Source organism: Microtus oregoni, unplaced genomic scaffold, assembly GCF_018167655.1.
Source record: "Microtus oregoni isolate MIOR12 unplaced genomic scaffold, Mior012 000030F_ref0000283, whole genome shotgun sequence".
In the NCBI taxonomy this organism is placed as follows: Eukaryota; Metazoa; Chordata; class Mammalia; order Rodentia; family Cricetidae; genus Microtus; species Microtus oregoni.
Window position 1 is genome coordinate 21,725,265 of NW_024543089.1, and position 19,286 is coordinate 21,744,550.

At 34.8% G+C, this 19,286-nt stretch overlaps 1 protein-coding gene across 3 annotated transcripts in view; it reads left to right on the plus strand.

The window, feature by feature from the left end:
- Nucleotides 1-19,286, plus strand: part of Cadm2 (cell adhesion molecule 2) — a 923,258-nt gene that overhangs the window by 109,025 nt on the left and 794,947 nt on the right. The gene's annotated exons all lie outside the window — the stretch shown is intronic.

Sequence of the window (19,286 nt, forward strand, 5' to 3'; positions counted from 1 at the left end):
CAATCAAATCTACTCTCAAAGGAGAGCTGAGTGAATGGTTCAATTATGGCCGTTGATGCCTTTCTCTTCTATTTCAGAAACAGTGCCTCTAAATTACTGTGGGCAAAACTTGGATATTCCCAGTGGGACAGAATAATGGGGGGAAAAAGGTTGATACTGTAGACGTAAAGTTCACTCTTTAAGTTTTAATATCCTTCCCCTGGCTACACTTATGGGGTTGTATTATTCTCTTGCAACATGGCTACAGTTTTAGTACCTTGCATGTTCTTTATTTTCCATTTAAAACTTATCTAAGCCCCCAAATAAATACTTTTGACTAAAAATACATGAATACACACACACAAACACACATGTATATATATATATATATATATATACGTATATATATATACGTATATATATATATATTCAAACACTGCAAGAGAATCATTTTAAATGTTGGGTTTGCACACAGGAGTCAGTTGACTGTATTCATCAGAAACTAAACATGGCAGGTTTTCTGTTAGCTGTTTTGAGCTTTCTCACTAACATCAACTATTTTATCTACTGATAATTTTTAGAAAAAAAGCTGGAAGTTGCCTATGAATTAAATATATAGTTTTATCCAGCTGTTCTTTATTATTATTATTTTTGTTGTTTTTAAAACAGTCTTATTTAATACACCAAACCCAGTTCCCTCTCCCTCCAGTCCTCCTTCTCCTCCCACCTTATACCCAACCCACACACCATCCACTCCTCAGAAAGAGTGAGGCCTCCCATGGAGACCACAATGTCTGCCACATCACTTGAGATAGAATCAAAGCCTTCCCCTCTGTATCTAGGCTGAGAAAGGTATGCCTCCATCAGGAATGGACTCCAGTGAGCTATTTCATGCACTAGGGATAAATACTGATTCTACTGATAGTGGCCTCACAAACTGTCCAAGTCACTCAACTGTCACCTACATTCAGAGAGCCTAGTTTGGTCTTATGCAAGTTCCCTAGATATCAATCCAAAGTCAGTGAGTTCCCACTTGCTCGGGTCAACTGTTTCTGTGGGATCTCTATCAGGATCTTGGCCCTTTTGCTCGTTCCTCTCTATGACTGGTTTCCAGGACCACAACTAAGAATCTAAACAATAGTGGAGAGGTTATCTCAACTGCCCTTATTAATCAGATTAATGACTACCTTAATTGTTGTAATAGAACCTTTATCTAGTAACTGATGGAAATAAAAACGAAGATTTCAACTGTTCTTACCTTTTGTAATTTTCTCGGTGTTTTTCTTTTTTAATATTGTGTATGTATACATTTCTGTTATGCATTACTATATACACTGTCCAATGTGTGCAGATCTACATAATACACATGCCCCTGTGTATGTATGTGGAGACCTAAATTTAATTAATATTTACGATCTTCCTCAAAGTCTGTCTGTCTTACCTATTGATGCATGGTCTTTTGCTCAACCCAGAGCTGGCATTTCTGCTAGTATGGCTGGCAAGCATCACCTAGATACTTCTTGCCCAGACCTTTACACACTAGGGTTGCATCTTACTCACTATATACACATAGAGTTTTTAATTTGTTTCTGAGGATCTGAACTTCTGTCCTTATGCTTGATGAAAATTGCTTTACACATTCAGTCATCTCTTCAGCCCTGCCTTGGATTTTCTATCTATGAGTAAGTTATATAACAGAAATAACACATATACCATAAATATACACTCATATAAATATACGTAATAATTCTAACAAATTAAATTTGTGTAGCCTGTGAGCAACTATATATGTAAATAAAAAGCCACATATGCCATTTTTCTGAATGATCATACCTTGCATAGCTATTAAGAAAGTTACTTAATATTACTGGCAGTAAGTTGGTTTGTCATGGGAAACTAGTAAGATTACCTTAACGAGAGTATTGCTATTTTATTGTGCTGGGATACGTGTTATAATAACTTTGGTTTTGCTAGCTATTTTAGGCCAATATTCATGATTTCAACTTATCAGATGCTAATATATAATCACATGACATTTTATGTTTTTTTAATAGGAAATTCCTTCTAGGGTATTCTATGTTATATAAATGTTGGTAACATGACAAATACTAACATTTAATTACATAAGTAATATGTAAATATATTTTTATTATACAACCTACTCATTTTAACTATTGATACTTTCTTTTTATTTTATCATTTAAGTAGTACTCTTTAAACTCAAAATCTGGTGAATGTGTGAACAAAATTCATTTATTTTCTGCATATGCCAAAATGCTTGAATTTGAACTGTGAACAAACAAGAGAAATTCAGAATGAAATTCTACTTTATTTGCCTTTTAAGGCTTCCAAGATATGCATCAGAGCGAATAAATTTCATGGAGTTAGTCTATCTTGTTTCTCAAGTTTCTGAAGACATTTGCTTAAAGCATTACATAACAAAATTATTTTTAATTTTGTGGGAATGGAGTACCCAGGAGAATATGGTTCAACAAATCAGCCAAGCTTGACTCATTATCAGTTGCCAGAGACTTCATGGGATTGAACAAGGTCTTCTGTGTTTATGTTTTGGCTGATGCATTGATGTTTTCGTTGGTTTCTAACTGTGGGAATGGGTATAACTTGATTCTTTTCTCCTAATGGAGCCTTGGCTAGCCTAGACATGAGGGCTTTTGCCTTGTCTTATTATATCTTGTTTTGTCTTGTTTGGTTGTTGTTAAGGGGAGGCCTGCTCTTTTCTGAAGAAGAAACAGAGGGGCAGTGATTGTGGGGAAAAGAGGAGGTTAGATGGGGTTGGGAGAAATATAGGGAGGGTAAAATTGTGATTGGGATACATTGTGAAAGAATCTATTTTTAAGGAAAATAAAATAAATAATATTTTATATACTTTGTTCTGAAGAAAAGATGTGAGGTTCTATTTAAAGAAACAAAAAAAACAAAACAAAACTTCTACAAAATGATCATTCTTCCATTTCTCCCATGAATAAAACAAAGTTGAATAAAAGGAAAAGAGTTGGTCTAGTTAAATGGCACTACAGCTGATAAAAGCACCATCACTCTTCACTATACTTGATGACCAGAGTATGATACATAGTATCCTCATTATTGATGGAGAGAACTAAGTTCTGTGAATGATGCTCTGACCACACCTCCCCCACACATTTATACAGACACCAACACAGAGATATGCATTTAAACACAGACACCAACACACACATACACACAAAAACAGTGACATTCACAGACACATACACAGACACCAACACAAAGACTTGCATTTAAACACAGGCACAAACACACACACACAAAAAAAAAACAGTGACATTTACACAGAGACACTGACACACATACACACGTTTAAACACAGGCACAAATACATGCACACAAAAACAGTGACATCCACAGACACCAACATAAATAGACACAAAAATTTATAAATAAATGTTACAAAAGAAAACGTTTGGTGATACTTTCTGTAGTTGAGAATAAAGATACTTAGTTCTTAACGATTCCCATGTTTGGCTTAGAAAGGAACTATAATTTAATTCATATATAGTTTTGAATAGATTTTGGAACCACAGCATTATATTCTTAAAATAGATCAGGTTAAGGATTATATCAGATGCCTATGCAGAATGGTGAAACAACTAATGTATGATAACGTTGTGATCATTTAATCATTTTTATAGCTTTTATCTTAAGTGTACTGGAAAAGCACCTCACTCTGATTTTGAAGTATGGTGGTCAGGCAGGTTATGATGTGTTTGTCACTACATTTTGACAGTGTCAGTTATATCTGCGGTAGGTAATGTTTCACTTGTGTTCTGGTGCATGCAGCAATGCTTATGGAGGAGAGGACAGCCTTGGAGAGCATTCCTCGGAATCGAGCCTCTTTGTTTTCTCTTATTATCTCTCACTTAGAACTAGGGATGATGGACTGAACAGTAAATCCTTAGGAATCTCCTACCTCTACTTCTCCAACACTGTGATTATTAGCATAACCAGTGCTCATAGCTCTTATTATAGGCTCTGCTGATCACACTCAGGTCCTTTTATGTAGCAAAAACTTGGTTGACAGAGAAATCCCTTTAGCTTGACAATACATATTTAAAAAGAGAGAGCAAACAATTAATGTCAAAACAAATAAAACGTGAATGCTTTTTCTGTAAAAATCATTTCAAAATTAGCAAAAAAATGAAAGCCACAGGATTCACACTTCTCTCTTTTAGGTATTATGCACGTATCACTGGGAATGCTGTTAGTTTGCAGTCCTTTCTCTTGGCAATGACATATTTAATTAGGAAACATCACTCTTCTGTAAAAGCTTGTTTTGCTTATTTGTTTTATAATCACCATGGTCTGGGCATACAGATTTACATTTCTTCTTTATGATACCAAGATTACATAAATGTCTGTAAGTATAACTTTGCCATTATAAGGATAATATAGTGTCATCCTTAAAATATGTCACAATTCAAAATAAGTTAATTATTATCCTTATTTGATAACATTAACTTTTATTTTATTGTGCAAATAGTTTTATTTATTATAAAATTAAAATATTAGTTTGAAATACAATGATATTAAGTGTGAAACCCTAATGCAACAGTTGGAGAAAGCCCTCCTGAAAACTGAATGATTTATAACACCAAATTGATATGTCTTTGAATGATTAATCTATTTTTTGTCCTCCAGTTGTCTAACAACTTCCACTTATTAAATATTCCCTGATGAGAAATTACTGCTTTTACCATCCACGATACTATTTTAAAAGCTCTACTTTTCAGATATTAGGAACGATCTAAGTGAAAAATACTCCCAGTGAATGGCTGTTCAATTAGGGTGTAAAACCTTTCTAAGTGCCATTTCAAAAAGTCACACTATGTACTTGATAGAACTTAGGGAAGGTTATGTGCCAAAGAATTACTCATAATGATTTAATTCCTTCATTTTATAGATTACAGCTTCCGTTCTCCTATTGATGCACAATGGATTTATGTGTTTAACTCCCATTAACATTAATAGGAGCTTTCTGCATTAAACCAAAATATAGTATTTGAAAGGTCTGTTTTCATATTTTTTACTACAGCTATATAAAAATTCAAATTTAGATACACTTTTCAAAATTTCTATGATAAAGATATTTGAATCATTTATAACATATTCAGAGGGTTTTGTTTTTAATTAAAAATTTTGTAAGAATGAATGTCCTCCAATCACAGAGTAGTAAGTGATTTATTTGGGGTTATTTTTACATGTTAATATTGAATTACCTATATAAGCCTATAGTACTTAGAACTGACAAGTGTTTTACATGTACAAATAACATACTTTAGTCTTTGGCCTCCCAACTTTCCAGTCTTAGACCATTTTGATTATTTTATCTATTGATTCCATTGTGATTGTGGGGTGTGGAATAGCTATGTAATGTATCTAGATTTATATTTGCTGACACATGGCTTTTTTTTCGTTTGTTTGTCTTTGTTTTTTGAGACAGGGTTTCTCTGTAGCTTTGGAGCCTGTCCTGGAACTCCCTTTGTAGACCAGGCTGGCCTTGAACTCACAGAGATCCGCCTGCCTCTGCCTCTGCCTCTGCTGGGATTAAAGGCTTGTGCCACCACCGTCCGGCTGACACATGGCTTTTAAGGCAGTTTTGGACATATATTTGATGTCGTTCTTTGGGAATCATTGTATATCTTTGAGTTTTGTTTCTCGAGATGGTGGTCATAGGTTTTGAGTGTTACACAGCTGAAAGGTGAATTACAATGTTATAATTTGTAGGTGTCATCCAGTCTGTCCTCCTCCTACTTCGGTGATTATAGAGATTAAATGAAGTAAATATCAAGGAAAACGAATAATAGCAGTCTGAGTAGAAAAAGGAGGCAGTTATGCCGCAATAAACCTGTGTCATAATGCAGCATGTATTACACATATTCATTTATACAAAATGTATAAATGATAGCTACATTTACTTACAAATGAAAACTTGAGGCTAGCCCAAAGGCAGAGTGGGTGAGTACTCTTACAACACAAGAATGAGGGCTTCAAATAGCGAGACAAGGTCTAAGGCACAAATTCGCACACACGCACACACACACACGCACACACAAGTAAAACCCACCAACTCTTGTCTGACATAATTTCTTTAAGAAGTAACATAGCAATCACTTTTATTGGTCTATCACTGAAAAGCCTTTAATAAATTTCTGTTTCTCTGAGAGCAACAGTTTTTTTTTTTTTTTTATCATCAATACTTATGCAACAGCAGCCAAAGTCCAGGAAAAGTCACTTACAGAGGAGCATTTCATGGTGGTTACCTTAATAAAGGGAAACTTCAATTTCTTATTTGAATGTTTGATGTATTTTAATTAAATCAATATAATAACATTCATATATATTCAGTAAAATTCCATGTGCTTATTTTTCACTTGTAGATTCTTTTCACAGTTATAACGCCTTTCAATTTGAGTAGTAGATTTTTCTCCACAAGGAATAATTGATCTTTTGTTAGATTTCATAAAATTAACATCATGTTTCAAACTCTTAGTCTATATTTTCTCCTAACCTGAATAACAGAGTACAAATATATGACCTATAACATTTGTACACATAGTAATAAAATCGGCTATGTTGCAGTTTCAAGTTAACGATCTTGGGATGTAATTAAAAATCCCTCTGCTGTATATACACATTTCCAGTGCTATCTAGAGATATGTGGCCATATTGCACAGTAGTTCTGTTTAATCACCTCTGTTTGTTTCTCATTTTCTCCAGTGTCATTTGCTGCCTGTTTCTACACTAAGCCCTGCCCAGACTCTCCCCTTATGGTTCTTTCCCTTTTTCTTAATTTTTTTTTTTGATTGGTGATTCTATCATGCCAGTAGAATTAAAGACTATTGTTACCACGCTCTTTGTACCAGATAAGGAATCTGAGGCCCCATCAAAGAAATTAAGTGATATGCCCCAGACCCACACAACACAGACTCTAATCTTTAGACTGCTTCTTAAGTTTTTTGTGTAAGGACACTTAAATTTTTGAAAATAAAAAGTATGTGCTTTGCTGTTTCTGAGGGACACACAAAATTGTGGTACTTCTTCGCTTAGTCCAGGAACATGAGAAGTGTTATTTTTATCTATTTTAACACAGGAAATGAAACATGAAAGCTCACAGTAAAAAAAAAAAAAAAAAAAAAAAAAAAAAAAAAAAAAAAAAAAAAAAAAAAAAAAAAAAAAAAAAAACATAGTCTTAACCTTAGATATGACATGCAGGAAATAGGAGGTAGATTTAGAAACAGGTGTTCTCAGCATGCGCACACTGTCCAAAAGAAAATCAAGCAAAGGAATAAGGCAACTGAGATTATGTTGGGCTAGGTAGACATGTTAGTAATTTCACACTAGAACTATAGTGTTCATTTTATAATGTGAGTCGTTCTTTGGGGCGAAGCTTTATATTCCCGTGATCACGGTTACTGCTCTAGCGCAGATGACAGACCTAGCTTGTATTGGTAACGTAATTGCAAGGTAGAAACTAGACTGGCATCTTAGTAATGAGAGTTTTCAGAGTTATGAAAGGGGAAACGATTGAGAAAGTAGTGTAGACTAATAGCCCCATATATCTAGAAACAGATATGTTTCGGGTATTAAGTGAGAAGAAGGGCACACAGTGCTTTTCATCTTTTCTGTCTATAACTCAGTACTTACCAAACACACAGGTACACAACAGCCCTCGTTATAGTTTTGACCGATATCGCTCACACCACCTGTAACGTCCCTGACATGTTAGACTTGTTATCTTTCACAGAGAGAAGCTTACCATCCCCTTTGACAAGGGCTGTGACGAGGAAGTGTTTACTCAATGCAGGCCCTCGAGTGTGCACTTAGGGCAGTGGTGTGGACACAGTTCAACCCCACAAAACCTTCAAGTATTCAGATATTTTAATTAACATTTAAACTTTTCAGTGTGATTTACCCCAACTCTGATTTTGAAAAATTACTCAATTATCACCTCATTTATCTTGTACCCTGTGTCATTTTCTTTTGAAATTTACCATTTGAAAATATAATAATTAATCTCTTCATACATACTCTTTATTAGATAATTTTTATTTGTTTGTTTGTTTGTCTTTTGATTTTAGAGACAGTGTTACTTTGTGTAATCCTGGCTGTCCTGACTCACTTTGTAGGCCAGGCTGGATTTGAACTCCCAAAAATCGTCCTGCCTCAGTCTCCCAAGTGCTGTAATTAATGGCATGTGCCACCACCTCCCTGCTCTCTTTTACAATTTCGTATCTGTTTTCTTCACTGATAAATATATATAATATAAAATAAAGCAGCATATAAATGTTATTTATTGCACAGATAACTTATGATCAATTTTTGTTGAATATGTAATCTATTACTCTTGGATTTTAACCTTCTTAGTCTTAATTATGTGCTGTGTATATGCATTTGTATTTGTCTCTCTGTTTGTTGTATGTATGTTCTGTGTGTATAGATTTTTTTACATGCAACACATATGGATGTTAAAAGAGGATGTTGGATCTTCTAGAACTTTAGTTTTAGGCAGTCATGAAACTCAAGTACTCTGCAAGCACAGTACATGCTCTTAAAGTCTTTGACATCTCTCCAGTCTCATATCTGAAATTTGAGGGTCCATTTATAACAGAAAATGAAGTGACAGGCAAGAAACTATTGCCTAATCCTTTTGTGTAAATCAGGAAGGTTTCTCATTAATAAGTGTCTATCAGAGAGCAAGATCTCGAGAGAGGACTGAAAGTGAACTTGTAGACTAAATGTTTGCTCTCATCTCTGTTACTATCCAAACATGGAGAAAGCAACTCATGGATGGAGTACTGAAAATTTTCACACCAAATCACAAGAAAAGTAAAATAAGAATTTATAAATTTCTCTCTATTTCTACGAAACTGTTCTTTTGAGAGAAGAAAAAAAAAACCTTTAAGAAATAAAGCATATTTTAAAAAGATTTAAGAAAAATCGCCTGACAGTGTATTGCAATTTAGCAGAGCTCAGTAAACAATCTGATGCTGTACAGATTTACAAGGTTCTTCACGCCAAGGGTCCCCATAAAGGCAGAATCTGTAAAGAAGGAACAATGGACAAATAAACGAGAGGAAACTGGCCCAGCCAATACTTGAGACTATAAATAGGGAACTCATGCTGCTAAGGCAGATATATTTTGAAACCGAGGGTGTGAAATATTTGACCAAAAGTCTTATTCAGTTATCAGGCCGTTGCACCTCAATTACATCACAAGGAAGCATAAAATCCTTTAAACAAATAAAAGTTTAGTAATACCTGGGAATATGGCAGCAGACATTTCTTTCTGGGAACATGCTAATATCTACAACATTCCAGAGATTAAAGACTATTCAAACATGAAGAAAAGTAAATGAGAAAGTAAAAGTTTACTTCAGGGATGTTGTCAAATTATTTAAATAGTGTGTCATGTGTGACACGATTGGTCACATTATTTTATTATCTCTGCAATTTGAAATAATTAGAAGAATCTATAAAATTCATGAGTGAGGGGCTAGACCAAACTTTTGGTTTTGTAACTATCTCATGTATGAACAGTATACTATGTGTGTATTTAAACATATGCAAAATGATATTATGTCCCAGTGTGCACACAGCCACTCAGTGTACACTGCATCCACTGTAATCTATATTCATAAATTATCCCATGCAGATTGACAATTGTCTAATTCCAATCTTTAAGCAAAAGATAATAGTTTAGTGGTTGAAAATGGAGAAAAGTAATAATTTATTGATTAATAAAGCATACTGATATGAAAAATAATTGTTATAAAATAAGTTATTAATTGATTTTTTAAACATACTTGATAGATGCCTAGTGGTCTTCCAGAAAGTTAAAAAAAAAACCCTCCCTGACTTGAAATGTTTTGACTTCTGAAGAGATGAAATTAATCATTCATACATAAAAAAAGAAATCAAACCAAAAACCACAGTTCAGATTCTGCAATTTGGTCTTTTCCTATATGACCAATATATGAAATAAAATATTATTTGAAAATAATGGTGCCTGTGCCAGGCAAATTTTCAAAGGGGTTAAATAGGCAATATTTTACAGTTTGTTTATTTGATCATCTTTGATGTGTTGTACTTTAATGCACTACTTTTTTTTTTAACTTATGGTTCTTCAACTTCTGGTATTTTCAATACTATAGTTCAATTAGATGGAATATAGCTTCAGTCCATGTATTATCTTTCTTAAGACACTATGATTCATATTCCCTCTATAAGATACTAATTGTGGATTTGAGGGAAAGGTATGTGTCCTGGGATATATAGCAATTCTCAAAACAACTGCGTATTTTCTGTTTTGAATGTATTTTTTGTTTTGTATTCCGATTTCTAAATAATACACATTTTTATAAGTATCCACTATGCAAAGATAATTATGCATGTTTTTGTAAGGTTATATATCATTATTAAAGAATTTTGTTTTGTCTACAGATGTAAACTATTCTTAAAGTCAAGAATTTTACTATTTTTTAAAGGAAGTAATTATTTCTTGGGAGTATAGTAAGCTAATTTTGTCAAAATGATGTCCAAGAATAATTAAATTTTATTGTATATTTGAAAACCATTTTACATCAACTGTAGCTTTTCACATACTTCATTAATAACAACACAGAGACATACTGAAATGTAATTTAATGTAAAAAGGTTGAAACTGACTTTAATTATAATGATTATAATTACAATGGTTACAAAGGAGAGTAGAATGTAATGTTCAATTTTGGCACAACAGAAAATATGGGATATAATGCCTTTTTTAAAAAAAGAAACAAGCCAGGTGTTCTGGAGCACATCTGTAAACCTGGGACACTTAAGTGTATGAGTTTGAGGCCAACCAAGAATGCACAGTGAGTTCCCGGCTAATCTATACTGTATCGTAAGACTTGCAGCAAAATAATCATTAAAATGAAAACTTTTAAATTGGTTCCTGTCACAGAGATTTTAAGCCATCAAAATATGGAAATATCCTACTAGAATGACTTAACTTCTACGAGAAATTGCACAAAATGTCATATATGTCCTACCGAGACAACTCAAAACAAAGACAATATAAAAACAATGGTAAACCACGTAATACTGGCTCTGCATCAGTGCCCTAGGATACCCGTCAGAAGAATGAACAGATCCAATAGCTCCTTGGGGGGAGGTTGTTTATTGCATGTGGCTCAATGCTCAGTGATTAATAACTTAGGATTGTTTGGCACATTCTTCTGTAATAAAGCTATCCCTTGTATATGAAAAGAACTTATTGGAAAGGGTAGAAAGCACAAGCATTCATTAGTTTCCTTGGCTTGGCCATTTCGTGTTACTGGTTTCCAGAAAGTCATTGAACTCTCACCTTTTCTTTAACTGTCACAGCAGTCACAATGAGGATTAGGTAGTTTTGTATTTTCTCTTACAAAAAGCTTTATTGACCAACCAATAAAGGCAGCACATATAGAGAAGTACATCCCATATCAAATACATTACATATGTAGTACCGTCTAATATCATGAGTGAACACTACGATGAATGTTCTTACAAATCTACTTATATTAGGAATTTGTTCAATATTTGTTAAGCAAAATTGTGTTACATAGCTGTGAAACCTCTTAAACCAAACTCCCAGAACTCTAGTATAAGATGATTGAGCAATTTCTTTTTTTTTTTAAATTCATCTTTTTTTTTATTTTTTTAATTTATTTATTTATTAAAGATTTCTGTCTCTTCCCAGCCACCGCCTCCCATTTCCCTTCCCCTCCCCTAATTAAGTCCCCCCCACCCTCAGCCCGAAAAGCAATCAGGGTTCCCTCTCCTGTGGGAAGTCCAAGGAACCCCCCACCTCCATCCAGGTCTAGTAAGTTGAGCATCCAAACTGCCTAGGCTCCCACAAAGCCAGTGTGCAGTAGGATCAGAAACCCAGTGCCATTGTTCTTGAGTTCTCAGTAGTCCTCATTGTCCGTTATGTTCAGAGAGTCAGGTTTTATCCCAGGCTTTTCCAGACCCAGGCCAGCTGGTCTTGGTGAGTTCCCAGTAGAACATCCCCATTGTCTCAGTGTGTGGGTGCACCCCTCATGGTCCTGAGTTCCTTGCTCGTGCTCTCTTTCCTTCTCCTCCTGATTTGGACCTTGAGATTTCAGTCCGGTGCTCCAGTGTGGGTCTCTGTCTCTGTCTCCTTTCATCGCTTGCTGAAGGTTAATATTCAGGAGGATGCCTATATGTTTTTCTTTGGGTTCTCCTTATTTAGCTTCTCTAGGATCACTAATTATAGGCTCAATGTCCTTGGTTTATGGCTAGAAACCAAATATGAGTGAGTACATCCCATGTTCCTCTGATATTCATATAAATACATACTTATAAGTGCTTTCTGCTTAAACATTTAAAATGCAGTCTGCTCTCCAAACAAACATAAATGTAAACCAGAAATTCTACTATCCATACGTAAAAGGTATTTCAAGGGCAGCAAGATAGCTCTTTGTATAAAAACAAAAGCTTTCATAATTGAGGAAATGAGTTCAATTCTTGGAAAGAAGATAAAAAACACCTTCTGACAGTTTTCCTTCGACCTTTAAATGCAAGGTATGATGTGAAAAACCTTGCTTACATATGATAACCATGCATATACATAGACACAGGTACACACACACAACACAAAATAAACTTAATCTAATTAAACCATGTAAAAGTATCCCCTCCAAATGTGTATGTTCATTGGATATATCATACAGGAAAAGTTTGTAGATATATACACACATACACACACAAGTTTATATGTGTGTATGTATATATAGGAAGCAGAGACTGTTTTTTTTGTTTGTTTGTTTTGTTTGTTTGTTTGTTTTTTTTTGTTTCCCACCCGCCCAGACCAGAATAATGACACAAAATCTATACTAATTCCATCACTCCTTGGTCGATGGCTCTGGTGTATTTCTAGCTAGCTCTTGCATCTTAAATTAATTCATTTCTATTATTTTATATATTACCACAAGTTTCATGGGTAAGGTTCTGGCATCTTTCTCCTTCAGTAACTACATGGTGTCTCTTGGCTGTGAGTTTTTTCTCCTTTATATCTGCTTGAATTTCCTGCCTGACTCTGTTAAGTCATTGGCCAAAGAAGCTTTATTCATCAACCAATAAAAGCAGCACATATACAGAAGTACATTTCACATCATATATGGTTACTGGATATATAAAACCTTTTTCTGTAAATAAACTTTGTGGTGCTTGGTATGTGCCTGTGTGTATGTGTGTATAATAAATATTATATATTATACATATAATATATACATAAACACTATATATATATATATATATATATATTTATATGTGTGTTTGATCTACACACCAAGCACCACAATGTTCATTTACACAGAATGCATACAATATTGGATGCTTTAAGTAATCTAAAAACTGTCTCAAGGGTACAGGTTAATATGAATAATAATGTGCAAATATTGCCTCATATTATCGAATAGAGTCAAGCAACCATAGCCTTTTATGTTTTCAGAGGAATTCAGGAAGTAATAATCCTGAGATCAACTGCATGTATGTAACTCAGCTTTTGCAGGGGAAGAATAAATGCTCAGTTGAGTTTTGGTTTTGTAGTCGTTTTACCCAGGAACCACAGGCTCAGTGAATTATCTCAGTACATGAGCATCTAAAGAGAGGTATGACAAAGGAAGCAACACTAGCTGTCCTGCTCTAGAAAGCTCCACCTCTCCACATGCTGTTATATGATATATTCTATACCATTGCACACAAACTTCACCAAGAAAACAATGAAATTTAACTTGTAACTTCTTGCCCCATTATGAATTTCAAATTTCAAACTAAGACACAGGTATATCTGACAAAGAAATTGTCTGTAAATATAGTTCAAACCCCTCACTACCAATTATCTTTGTCAGATAAACCTATTTAACTAGAGATAAAGACACAGTAGAGACGTTCTAAGCACTTTTAGCTCCTCGTGCCAATAGTTTTCTTTCAATGATCCTATTTTTACGAGTTGTCTTGCAGAAAGGCATAAAAAATAGAAAATCCATATTGAGTAGTCAACAGCTAGCACATCCATCGTGTAGTCGGATACCTTAGAAAACAAATTTTATTGAACTACATGGCATTAAAACAATGTCATGCGCAGCAAGAAGGTTGTGACTGTGATTTAGTATCACACACTATCCTTTCAGAGTTATGAAGGAGGCAAGGATGCTCGACTGTTAATTAACAGCACTTGCAGAATGCATACAAAGTACATTTCCACATAGTTATATAGAAATTCAGGGTAAAGATGCTTTCACAGTGTTAGATCATCAGGGCAAGCCTTTACAGGAATCAATGAAACAAAGGGCATTCATATGCAGATTCTTTATCTGTTGAAAGCCCAGAAACTCTTTTTCAGTTTTACATTCCTAACTTTCATCCACAAGAGCCTACTAAATAGATGGTCTCTAAAAAGATCCCATTATTTCTTTCTCTCTTAAAGTGAGCCTTTTGCAATCTATTAGAGGAAGATATAGTCATTTTTCCCCTGGGCATGTTCAAGTGTATGCCGGTCATCACCTAATGCTATTTGCAATCCTATGTTTTCCTTTACTGTCAAAAGGATTTCTCTCATTTCATTCTTGCCATAGGGCTTTAAAAATAAACTTCCTGAAGTCTGCACTTCTAGGGTTTCTAACATAACACAAAAACGCTAACAATCCCAGTTACAACCATCTCTACAAAAGGCGATGTTCTAAGGGATCTGAATTTTAGCAAAACACACTTTCATTTAATTAGTACATTGTACTATAGCTATATTGAGAAAAATATAATAATTACAAATGAGCTGTTTAAATTTGATTTTAAGGTATAATTTGATTTTTACTATTTACAAGAAAAAAATTTCATCTTGGTGATAATACATCTTTTCTAAGTGTATCTATTTCTATTAAATAGAAATTTATATTAAAACATTATTAATTCAACAACTGAATCAAGTAGGTGCTTTAATGTGCACTACATGACTTCATGGACAACAATCATTCGGAAATCAAACTAATATATTTTGTGGGTTTTTTTGATTAATCACACATACAACTCAGATTTACATTAAATTTTGTACACTTGAAGACATTGATGCCTTCAATTGGTATGATAAGCTATTTCCCAATTTACTTAACTGTAAAATTGATTAGTAAAAAAATTTAAAACCTGTATTACATGTTTTAATATTAATAGAGCTATTAACAAGGGTCATTACTTTATTTGAGGATTTGTGTTGTTGTTTACTTTTTGGTTTTTCTTTGTTTGTTTTTAAGAAAGGATGTCTTTGTGTAACAGCTCTGATGCTGCTGGAACTCTGGGTGTGTGTGTGTGTGTGTGTGTGAGTGTGAGAGAGAGGGAGAGAGAGAGAGCTTTGTGTGGTGAGTATGTGCATGTGTGTTTGTACAGGTGTGTGAAATTTTAAATATGGTTTTAGGTCTGAGAACTGAATGTGAAATCTAATGTGTCAATTAAGGTTGGTGAGATACTTTCTTATAGCTTATTGTGCTCTGCTGGTGCTGAGGCCGTTTCTGAGAAGTCATACAAAGATAGAAACGAGGCTTCTTTTAGAAATTCCACTACATGTTTCTTCACTCTGGAGGGTTTACTATAGAGTTTAGCAGACCACGGATTTATAGTTAGTCAGAATTCCAGCAAAAACAAATCATTTATGTTCAGTTGATCTGCCAGAGTGATTTAAGTGCTAAAAATAAAGCACAATTTTAAGAAAACCTCAGAACAGTATTCCAGGAATAATACACATATTTCTACGTACAAAAAACCCATAGTTTTCATATTAAAGGGTATCAGCAACAAAATTCAAATCAGTAACAATATCACTGACCTATTAATTCGATGTCCCCCCACTTTTCTATCTCAGGGAATAGAATATGTTACAATGATACAAGCCATCATGTCTTTCTTCTTCTTTTCTTAATTTTAATTTATTTTAAATTTCATTTTACATTCCATCCTCAATTCACCCTCTACCCCTCCTTCCGTCCCCTACCACCCCCCAGCCCACACTCACCCATTTTTCCCAAGGGGTAAGGACTCCCATGAGAAGATAACAAAGTCTGACACATTAAGTTGGGGCAGGGCCAAAACACTCCCGACTGCATTAAGACTGAACATGGCATCCCACCATGGGGCATGGGCTCCCAAGACTTTCTTCTTGGTGTCACCATAGGTTTAATAAAAAGAAAACTTCTATAATGTAAATAATTTTCAAATTATTATTTTTTCTTTGGTTTGTAAAGAATCTTTATTTTTTTGCTTTAATGTTACTGTTTTTATTTTTTTTCTTATTTCTTTTATTTATTTATTTGTTTGTTTATTTATTTGTTTGTTTATTTATTTAAGATTTCTGCATCCTCCCCGCCACCTCCTCCCATTTCCCTCCCCCTCCCCCAATCAAGTCCCCCTCCCTAGTCAGCCCAAAGAGCAATCAGGGTTCCCTGCCCTGTGGGAAGTCCAAGGACCACCCACCTCCATCCAGGTCTAGTAAGGTGAGCATCCAAACTGCCTAGGCTCCCACAAAGCCAGTAAGTGCAGTAGGATCAAAAACCCATTGCCATTGTTCTTGAGTTCTCAGTAGTCCTCACTGTCCACTATGTTCAGCAAGTCCAGTTTTATCCCATGATTTTTCAGACCCAGGCCAGCTGGCCTTGGTGAGTTCCCAGTAGAACATCCCCATTGTTTCAGTGTGTGGGTGCACCCCTTGCAGTCCTGAGTTCCTTGCTCGTGCTCTCTCTCCTTCTGCTCCTGATTTGGACCTTGAGATTTCAGTTCTGTGCTCCAATGTGGGTCTCTGTCTCTGTCTCCTTTCATCTCCTGATGAAGGTTAATATTCAGGAGGATGCCTATATGTTTGTCTTTGGATTCACCTTCTTATTCAGCTTCTCTAGGATCGCGAATTATAGGCTCAATGCCTTTTATTTATGGCTAGAAACCAAATATGAGTGAGTACATCCCATGTTCCTCTTTTTGGGTCTGGGGTGGAAATGCCAACTTGTGCAACCACTCTGGAAAGAAGTGTGGCGGTTTCTCAGGAAATTTGGGATCAACCTACCCCTGGACCCAGCAATACCACTCTTGGGAATATACCCAAGAGAGGCCCTATCATACAATAAAGTATATGCTCAACTATGTTTATAGCAGCATTGTTTGTTCCAGAACCTGGAAACAACCTAGATGCCCTTCAGTGGAAGAATGGATGAAGAAAGTATGGAATATATACATATTAGAGTACTACTCAGCAGTAAAAAACAAGGACTTCTTGAATTTTGCATACAAATGGATGGAAATAGAAAACACTATGCTGAGTGAGGTAAGCCAGACCCAGAAAGAGGAACATGGATGTACTCACTCATATTTGATTTCTAGCCATAATTTTCAAATTATATTTGTTTAGTTCACCTAAATTCAGTTAAGTCAATCTTCATCTTGTCTCTTTGTCCATGTTTTCTAGTACAGCATTTAAAATATTCAAGAAGATTCCTTTAAACTATCACAAAAGGAAATTTAAAAATATCTTAAAATGAAATTTGCCATTCGAAATCTTACATTTGAAATTTTTTTTATTAAAAGAAAATCATTTGTAACAAAATTAGGGAATATATACTATTCATTTAGAACAAAGAAATTGATATATTTTATAATACTAAACAAATGGAGAAAAAATTTGAATTCAAAAAGTTTGAATTTCTATTCACTTTGTGATTGACTTACCATATTTGTATCATTATAATTTTGGCCCTGCTGATTACATTATGGAAGTTTTGCTTTCCATATCTAAAAGGACAATATTGGTAGCCAGACTGCTTTCTTAAACTGCAGGACATAATAAATTTTATGCCTAGGGTCTCAGAACAAGTAGAGGATCAGCCTGATCCAATTTGGTGCTCCTTAGGTTGATTGATTGGATCGTATTTTATTTTAGGATTGTTTTACCTCTATCCATTCACATTTCTGGGAAGGCTGTGTCATTGCATTATAAACTTGAGTTGAACCGCATCACTTGCAGCTATGTGGTCACAGGCACACTTCAAGGATTTTCTAGGACTGATTTGTTTATATACAAAATAAATACGAATTTTCTACCCATACAGTTCTATTCAAAAGTCAACACATTCCAAATGGTTTACAGCTCTGATCACCTGGTAGGGAGAGAATATGTGCTCCCTGTACTGTGGCATTTCATCCTGAACACTTGAAGTACTTGAAAATATTCTTTGTTTATGTCAGGAATAGCACTTATCAAATTTGACCCAGTTATGTAAAAAAAAAATATATATATATATATATAACAATTACTTCTTTCAGTTTTCATTTTAGATATCTTACTTTCTAAAGAGAAAACCAGAACAGTGAATCTACTCTTCCATGCATCACAACCCCACTGTTTGCTTCTGTGTGGGGAAGAATAAAATCCTTACATTGGGGTAGAGAGTGCTCATTTAGCTTTGCTGTAGGGGTCCACCCTGCGCAAGGTGAGACTGGTAAAGGACCTGCCCCTCAGAGTTGACAGTGAAAGGAGATGACTCAGGATGACTCAGTCAGCGCTCACACCATTGTTTGCATCGCAGATGTTCTTCTGGTATAAATAGAATTTTTTAAATATATTTCTGAAATACGACTAAAAGAAGCCAAGTAAACAACACGTTTCTGTTTCCACTTGGTCCTGTTGAAAGCATCGGCCAACTGGTGCAGGACAACTAGGGAAGGCGAAAGCTCAACAGGAACAGTTGCATATATATCACAGGTTTATATCACAAGTGATTCTGAGGTTTTCCTTATGTAAAAAAATCATAAAGAGATAAGAGTTAAATTCTTTCTTCAACCTTGTCCAATTGGTATAGGACAAATTGAGGTCACAACCAAGTCTTGTGTCAGCTCTCAGTTATTTAGCTCATGTTTTTATATGCCATAGAACTCTTGAGAATCTTAAGTGGAGGAGAAGAATTATGAAGTCCAGAATGCAAAAAAAAAAAAAAACAAAAAACAAACCAATAGTGTTCAACGGAATAACATATTTTGCAAACATCTTATTAAACACTATGAGATATGTTTTTTGCAGAAGCAATTACACTTCCTGACAAATTTCCCAAGAATTTGATTTTCTTTGTATTCAGTGAGCATGACATATTTTGTAATACTTGGATATAAGGCAGTTCTTTATGAGGGACAGAGTCACCTCACAGCTGGAAAGGCCATGCTCCTTCTTTAGAACAGTGACT